This window comes from Euphorbia lathyris, chromosome 9 (assembly GCF_963576675.1).
Source record: "Euphorbia lathyris chromosome 9, ddEupLath1.1, whole genome shotgun sequence".
Classification (NCBI taxonomy): Eukaryota; Viridiplantae; Streptophyta; class Magnoliopsida; order Malpighiales; family Euphorbiaceae; genus Euphorbia; species Euphorbia lathyris.
Window position 1 is genome coordinate 56,807,269 of NC_088918.1, and position 9,381 is coordinate 56,816,649.

Genomic DNA, 9,381 nt, shown 5'->3' on the forward strand with positions numbered 1-9,381 from the left:
GATAATTTACAAAGTTAGATCTTTGAATCTATACTATATATAATAGCGGAAGCAGAAAGAAATGAGGAGAAGTGTTTTAGATACATTTTTGATGAGTTTTGTCAACGTAGTAAAAAATCAAAATTAAAAAGATTTAATTAATTGAAAATAGCAGATTTATATTTATAATATATTAAATAATTACTAGCCCATTAATTAAAATAATAAAAGAAAGTAAAAGTTACAGAAAGATAAAAAAAACACAAAGGAAATCCAACAGTCACAAATAAACTTCTATATAAAGCATGATAGATAGTATTTCACTATTATATTCCACAATTATATTCATTGATCATGATAGATAGTATTCCGCTATTATATTCATTAAGAGATTTAGATCTATTTAATAACATTTTCTTCAAGAATTTGGAGAATTCAGATTTTGATATCTCCAAGTGCAGAAATCCGATTGAAGAAACCCTTATGTTTCTGGAGGTAATTATTTGATTTTTTTCATATGTTGTAGTTATTTTGTTCTTAATTGTATTGTTGCTTTATTTTTATAAAATAATAGTTGTTATAGTTTCATCTTTCAGATCCATTTCTGTTGTTACCCATGTTCTATACCTCTCGCTATCTTATCAATGTTTTTTTTTCAAACCGATATCTCCAATTGAAGAAATCCGTTAGAAATAAAAGATGCATGAACAACTTAAATCGGAAAACACAAATATGTCAAAATTACAAGAAATTCTTATGTTTCTGAAGGTAATTATTTGATTTTTTTCATATGTTGTAGTTATTTTGTTCTCAATTGTGGTGTTGTTTTATTTTTATTAAACAATAGTTGTTATAGTTTTATCTTTCAGATCCATTTATACTGTTACCCAGGTTCTATACCTCTCGCTACCTTATCAATGTTTTCTTTTTTTTTTGTCTTTTTTTTTAAACTGATATCTCCAATTGAAAAAATCCGATAGAAATAGAAGATGCATGGACAACTAAAATCGGAAAACACAAAGGTGTCAAAAATTATAAGAAATTCTTATGTTTCTCAAAATAATTATTCGATTTTTTTCACATGTTGTGGTTATTTTTGTTCTCAATTGTATTGTTATTTTATTTTTATTAAATAATAGTTGTTATAGTTTCATCTTTCAGAGATGAAATTCTATTTCTGTCGTATGGATATAAGTTTCACACAATAGTTGTTCATTGAAATTCAAGACATATTGAAGAAAATATTAAAGAGGTATTGAAATATTATACTACTTACAATGAAGTTTATTTCAATTATAAATTATGTTATATTATTATTATTATCAAGAAGTTATTTTTCTCAGTTCTCCAGACAAAGAGATTGTAAGCGTCTAATATACTTGATAATATGTTTATTTTTGAAGAATTTGGATTATGCTAGATACGAATTCAAAATGAATTTGATGCTCAAAATCCTAAAATTGTATATTAATTATGCGATATTGAGATAATTGTTTTTGCAACATTGGCTTATATAGTTTTTAACTATTACTAGTATGAAACTCCGTGCAATGCACGTGATTATGTTATGATGAAATAAAATATATATATATAAATTTTTCTTGTGAAATGAAAAAATCAAATGATTACTCTACTAATAAGATAAAGTAATATTACAAATTATGAAAATGCAAGCATAAAATTGAAATTAAGCTCTAACCTTAGAATAAGCCATTGATTTTGAGAAATAATGACAAACCCATTTAAAAAAAATTCCTTAATTAAAAAACTTTCAATTCTTATCCTTTATATAATCTCTTTTATGCAATTTGTCAAGATTGAATATAAAATAATACCATTCACTGACAATCCTTTATATAATCTCTTTTGAGCAAATAATTTAAAATGCAGGCTTCCTGTGGAGGATGGTATATGTTCATGGATACAGTGAAAGCTATATGTCCAATTATGTGATTATGAGTATTTGTCTACAATTGAGATACCAAAACCTCCAATTTCTAATAACATCAAAGTATAATAAGTACATGTGTCATTTTCTTCGTATTAAACTTGGATACATTCTCTTTCAATATAATATCCCATAAATTACATTCTTTACTAATAATAAAGAAGAAATTCCTGCACTCCGAGCTTGATAGAAGCCTAAAAAAAGTGCAACACTTGGAATTTGATGAAATAAAAATGCAAATAACAATCTGCATTCAATCTTACTCTATATGTTTCCTTGCACAACATATAAGATATTCCTTCAAAAGTGAAATACAAAAGCATATAGTTAGTTAATACGGTTAAAAATACGGAATAGTCAGTTGTGCACACCGATCCGATATAGAAAAATGATGTAATTTCACATAAATTTAAGAAAAGCAGTTAAAAATGAAACCTTGTGTCTTGAGTACACATGCTTATATATATATATATTGACCAAATGAAGCTTTTTTCTCAAATTTCATTTTTAAACTTGCTAATGTCATTGATCAGAGTCTTAGAAAGAAAACTAAATCAACAATGGATCGGCTAAAGTAAGAATGATCCTAAAAGAGCAAAGAAACAGTAAAAAATCAAAGCCAAAGTCATTAATACCCAAAAAAAAATGCAAAGAAGACGAACACATAGTTTACCTCTTAATTTAGAGAAAAGAACATAATCACTCAAGATAGAGGAAGCGAGGTAGGTGTCATTCCAGTGGAATTGGAGGTAGGAGGTTCTGTTACATCGGAACTGAAGGAGAACGGAAAAGAGAGAGACAAACAACTGAACCTTCCTAAATAGCCAAAACTGAGAAACAACTAAATCTTCATGCATATCCAAAACCCAAAAATAATTCATTACACTCGTTAAAAATTCACATAGTAAATTATTTCTATTTATTCTTAGAGATCATTAAAAGAAACCTTACTGCTTAATTGTAAATTATGTATATAGTATATAGATATTACATATCAGATCCTTCCTTAGTAGAGTTTTGGACACTAATTAAACAAATAATTCACTACAGCTTCATGTTGATGATGATATGGATATTCTTTCAAATGCATCAGCATATGCTTATACAATTCTTTGGAGGAGTCTAACATTCATTCATCTTTTATACTGAAGAGTTCATGACATAAGAATTCGGGTGTAAATCACAACTAAAAAAAGTGAAATACACAATCTAGAAGAGTATTATATAAACAACTTCAATGCTCTTCTGTAATACAGTTTTATACCCATAAGATGTAAATGTGAAACTCTTTGGCAAATTGTTAGATATTATAGATATTATTCTGTAAATATTCTTTGATATTATCGTATTGTTAGATAACCTAATTTGTAGCCTACAATATAGCAAAACAGTTGTATCTAGACTTGTATATAAAAAAAGAGAGATGTACAAACAAACTCAAACCCATAGTGAAGAGTACAGTCTACAGATGATAGTAAAAACAAAATATGAAACTTCAAAATCTTCAATACTTCATGCCAACATAAGATAAAATAAAATATGAAATTGACACATAATTAGTTAGTATTTTGCATTATATATAGTGATAGATTTTATAGATCAGACTCTTGTAAAAATATTAATCAAGATGATGGTTTCCATTCCCTATAATCTCAAAAAAATGCATACAAAAAATAATTGGGAATCATTAATTATAACCATAAAACTAAGTTAGAGTGGCAACATATTACCAGTGAAAATTTGATCTTATCTGCAAGATGATTGTTTCTCATCCTGCTACCTACCTCCGCGTTCCCTCCACAACAACAACAACATGCAAAAGGTGTAAGAAAAAATACAGGAAAAAGAGGCAAACATTGATGCCAATTAAAATAATAAAACTTGTTGGGTATATTTAATTATATTACCTTTATAATGATGAAGTGGTGAGCACTCAGCATCAATAAAATCAAGAATTTCTACCAAACGCATCCTTAAATTGTAAAATTATCACAGGTTTTCTTAAAAATCAATATCTACATAATTCATTTGTTGCGTATGTCTGCAACTGTTTCTTTTGTCTCGTTTGTAAATTTCAAATGTTACATCTTTTAGAAACATTTCTACATACCAATAATCATGATTAATTGAATTAATTAGCAACTAATTTGAAGGATAAGAAATCATCGGGTGAATCTGTTTCTACCTATGTCAATCTCTCTAAATTTCATCCTATTGTCAACCTTAACTTGGCAAGAGGAAGAGAAATTTTTAGAGATGATTGCAAATTTGTGGGTGAATGGGTAGCGGCAGTGTTGTTAAAAGCGCGCCTCGGCTAAGGCTCCAGCCGTAGCGCCTCTGGTGACCAAAGGCGAGCGCGGGCAGTAAGGCGAGCGCGGGCAGTAAGGCGCGCGCCTTGGTGCGCCTTTGTGCGCCTCAAGCCAGGCACAAGGCGCGCGCCTTGGCTTCCTTATAGTATTTTAGGGTATTTTAGGGTTGAGTTGAAGGTATATTAGGTTTTTTTAGGGTTTTTTAGGTTTTTAAGGGTATTTTAGGGTTTTCTAACTTCAAAAAAGAAAAGAATAGAAAAGAATAGCAGACATCATCGCACATAACTCGCAGCTGCCAAAATTTTGCTCTCCCTCCAATAACGGTTCTTCCATCATCGATTCATCGCACATATCAGGTATGTTTCTTCTTCCTGTACTCTTCCTTATCTTCTCTCTTGTTCCTTCTTTCTTCATGTACTCTGTTTTCCTCTTCTTTTTCTGTTCTACTCTTTTTTCTATTATTTTTTTCTCTTCTTGCTCTCTTCTTTTTCTATTCTTTCTATGTTCTTTGTTTCTTCCTCTTTGTTTTGTTTCTCTGATTCTTCCTCTATTCTTGTTTTTTTCCAAATTTATGTTAGTGTCTGTTTTTTTTCAGTTTCAGTTTGTTTTGAACAACTTTTTTTTTTCAGTTTCATTTTGTGTTTCTGAATTCATTTGTTTTTTTTTTGCTTGTGTTTTTGTTCTGTTGTTGTTTTTTCAGTTTCTGAATATGTTAGTGTCTGTTTCATTTGGAATATTTTATATGTTTATGTTTATGTTTCAGATTATGTTATTTGAACATGGTTATATGCTTATGTTTATGTTTCATTTCAATTTCAGAATATGCTATTCAAATGTGTTGATTATAAATGTTTAAGTTTTATGTTATTATGTGTAGGTGAATCGCAATGGCTTCGGCTTCCGGGACTAATAATCCCAATAGTTATACAATTGATTGTACTCTTACTTCGAAAGACCCGGGGTGGAAATATTGTAAAATGTTGGAGGCAAAGAATAAGAATGATTTGAATTGTAATTTCTGTGGTATTACATTCAGAGGTGGGATTAGTCGAATCAAACAACACATTATAGGAGGTTATAGAAATGCGAAGAAGTGTAAGAATGCTCCACAACATGTTTATGATGAGATTGAATCCTATATGGGGAAGAAAAAGACCGAACGATCCATTCTTCAAAATCAAAGAGATGCATTTATGGACTTTGAGGATGTAGAAACTTTGGGTGACGATTCAAACGAAGATGATATAGCCTTTGAAGTTGAACCATTGAAAAAGAGCAATACCAAACTTGGGAAAAAATCAAAAAGACCACGACAAAAGGGTCAAATATATTTGTATTTCACACCTAGTGCAGAAAAGGTGGTGAAAAGTAGAAAAGAATCGAAGTTGAAGCAAACAACGATAAATGATGCATGTAAGAAGGAAATGCGAGAAAGAGCATGTTTGGATATTACCAAGTGGATGTATGATGCTGCCATTCCCTTCAATGCAGTCAAATACCCGAGTTTTAACGTTATGGTTGAGTCGATAGGTCAATATGGTATTGGTATGAAATCTCCATCTTACCATGAAGTGCGTGTTCCTTTTCTAAATAAGGTGGTTAATGAAGTGAAGGAGTCAATGAAGAGTTATGAAGCTGAATGGTCGAAGTATGGATGCTCGATAATGTCAGATGGCTGGACTGATAAGAGGAGTAGGACTTTGATCAATTTTTTGGTGAATTCTCTGAGTGGGACTGTTTTTATAGAGTCTGTTGATGCTTCTGAACATTCAAAGACATGAGCTTTGATGTGTTCACTATTTCAAAAGATGGTGGACCGTGTGGGTGTTGAAAATGTGGTTCAAGTTGTTAATGATAGTGCTGCTAACAATGTCAATGCAGGTTAGTGTGGTTTAACGCTTATTTAAGTTTAATTCATGTTTAATGCTTATTTTCAATTTTTATATTTCTGGAGTTATGTTTTTTTTTCATGGGTAAAAAGTTAATGAGAGAAAACAAACAATTGTTTTGGACTCCATGTGCTGCACATTGCATTGATTTGATATTGGAGGATATAGGAAAGATGCCTAAAGTTCAACTAACTTTGAAGAAGGGAATAACCTTGAATTCCTACATTTATGTTCGACCGGGTGTAGTGAACATGTTGAGGATGTTCACTAACAAAAGAGATCTTGTTAGGCCCGGGGTGACAAGGTTTGCAACTGCTTTCTTAACATTTCAGCGCCTACATAAAGAAAAACATAATCCGAGGAAGATGTTCACTTCAGAACAATGGACAAGTAGCAAGTGGGCAAAAGAGGCCGGTGGTAAAAAAGTTGTTCTAATTGTGATGTCGGATAAATTTTGGACGAATATTCTTTATTTCTTAAAGATATTTGGTCCATTGGTTCGTGTTCTTAGATTGGTTGATAGTGAGAAAAGGCCACCGATGGGGTACATTTATGAAGCGATGGATAGAGCTAAAGAAGCCACTGCTAAGGCTTTTGAGAACAGTGAGAAGAAGGAAGAGAAATACAAGGAAGTCTATGAATATATAGACAAAAGATGGAATTGTCATCAACCTTTACATGCGGCTGGAAATTATCTTAACCCGGAATACTTTTATTTGAATGATGTCCTCTCGAATGTAGAGGTTTGTAATGGGTTCTATGAATGTGTCCAGAGGCTTTGTCGTACCGATGAGGAGCAAGAAACTATCCTTCAAGAGCTAAGTATGTATCAATATGCAAAAGGGCTGTTTGGGAACCCATTTGCTATTAGGCATCGGAGCACAAAATCTCCAGGTAATATTTAATATTGATTAGTCTTTTGTAATATTAACTAAGTTTTAATTAAAAGTTTCAATTTAAGCTCAATTTTCTATTGATGTAACAGCTGATTGGTGGACTTGTTATGGAGCTTCCACTCCAACTTTAAGAAATTTTGCTGTGAAAGTGCTAAGCCTCACGTGTAGTGCCTCTGGATGTGAACGAAACTGGAGCATGTTTGAACATGTAAGGGACTTTGTTAGTTTGTTTGTGTTACTGTTTAGCTTTAGCATCATTCTTAATTTTCAAAATATATGATATATTGTATATTTTATATTTCAGGTTCATACTAAAAAGAGGAATAAGCTTGCTCAAGAACGGTTGAATGATTTAGTGTTTGTGAAGTATAACCGAGCACAAAAGTTTCATCGTGAAACTCGTGACACTATTGATCCTATTTCTTTAAGAGATATAGATGACTCCAATGAATGGTTGATGGGTAGATTGGATGGAGGGGAGTCGGGTGATGATGATCTAGTACACCCAAATGAGGGATTGAGATGGGCTCATGTTGGTGATGCTATAGGAGCGGATGAAAGTGCTTATCAAACTAGAGGAGTAGTAAAAATTGATGCAAATGCATCTAGTTCAAGTGTTAGGTCTAAGGCTAAGGAGAAAGATAAGGGTAAAATGCATCTTATAGATGATGAGTACATTGATGAGGAAGGTGACAATGATGAGGAGATTGAGAACCTTATTCAAGAAGCATATGATGATGGAAGTGATGATGATGATGATGATGATTCTGATGAAGATTAGGAAGGAAGACTAGGAAGTTAAAGATTAGTAGTTTTCTAGAGTCAAGACTATTAGTTGTTTTAAGTTAGAATTATGAGTTTTAGATTATGTCTTAGTAGTTAACTAGAACCTAACTCGTGCATTTTATGGTTTATTGTTGGTTTTTGCTTATTTATGACTAGTTTTATAAATTTATGATTTTTTTTGGTGCGCCTCGAGTCGCTCAGGCGCGCGCCTTAAGTTGCGCCTTGCGCCAAGGCTCCAGGACCCCCCTTGCGCCTTAGTGCACCTTGCGCCTTTAATAACTATGGGTAGCGGAGCAGTTTAGAAATTAGGAGAGGGGAGAGAAGCAGTTTTGGGTATTTGAATGAACTGCATTCAACAACAATAACCAATTATCTCCATGTACTTTTAGAAATTTACCAAATCCCATTGAAATCGCATCCAAGATATCTATTTCTTCAATTGTGGCTTTTATTTGGTAGTTCTCCTTCATGGTGTTGTTGAACAGTAAGAACACAATTAGAGAGACATATGGATCCGCAAAAGAAAATTTTAGGAAAAATAAAAAGTACCTCTCGAGTTGAAGATCATAAGGAACCCATAATAATTTAACTTCGTATCTTCGAGGAAGCGACATAATGAAGGAGTCTTTTAAATCATACAAAGAGCAGCAGCAAGAGAAATTTAGTTAAGAATAAGAGAGAAGTGGGAGGAGAGAATGAAATCAAAATCAGTAGAAGACAAAGATGTTGATGAAACCAAACTAAAAGCACTATAGATAAACCCATAAACATTGAGGAAAAGAGAGGGATGGGGAGAAAGACAGTAATTAGGAGAGGAGGATGGAATGGGCATAAGAAGTTGAGCAAGGAAGTTGCACAATTGAGAGAGGGCGAAGATTAAGGGAACGAGGAAGTAGCAGTTGAGAAATTATCCGTAAGGGTTAGAATAAAAATCATGGAAATTGGATGAGTTGTGATAAAAAATAAATATAATTTTCAAAAAATTGAGAAAATTCCAAATCAGCAGTTTGTATGCTGCTTTAAGTATATAGATAGATATTGTGGTTTGTACAAAATTGTTAGTATTTCAAGAGTTTTTAACAGATGAAAATGAAACATTATCATAGGACAAGTTGTTGAAAAATATTAATTAAAAAATATTATTATTTGAATCTCTTCAAATTCTCAAATATTGAGCATAATGATTCTAATTAATAGAATTAATTTCACATATTAATTATAAAACATTTTTTTTTGTACTAAGTGGTTACAATTGAGATTTAATTCTATTTAACTAAAATTAATTTATAGACTTAATACTTCATTAAGAAAAAGTAAAAAATTTAATTAATGGGCAAAAAATATTTTCATTCTCTTCTTTATATGCTTCTATCTTGACTTTCTCTCTTATTTAAAAAAACGAGAGAAAGATAGTTATCTCCTAATTATCTTTTTTCTTTTGTTTGTTTTTCTTGCTTATGAAATTCAAGAATATATAATTATTAGAAAATCTTAATTAAGTCAAATAAGTGATATCTGCGAGCGTGTCTGATATTCTATATAGTGAAAGAATGAAGAACAAATTGATTGAATGT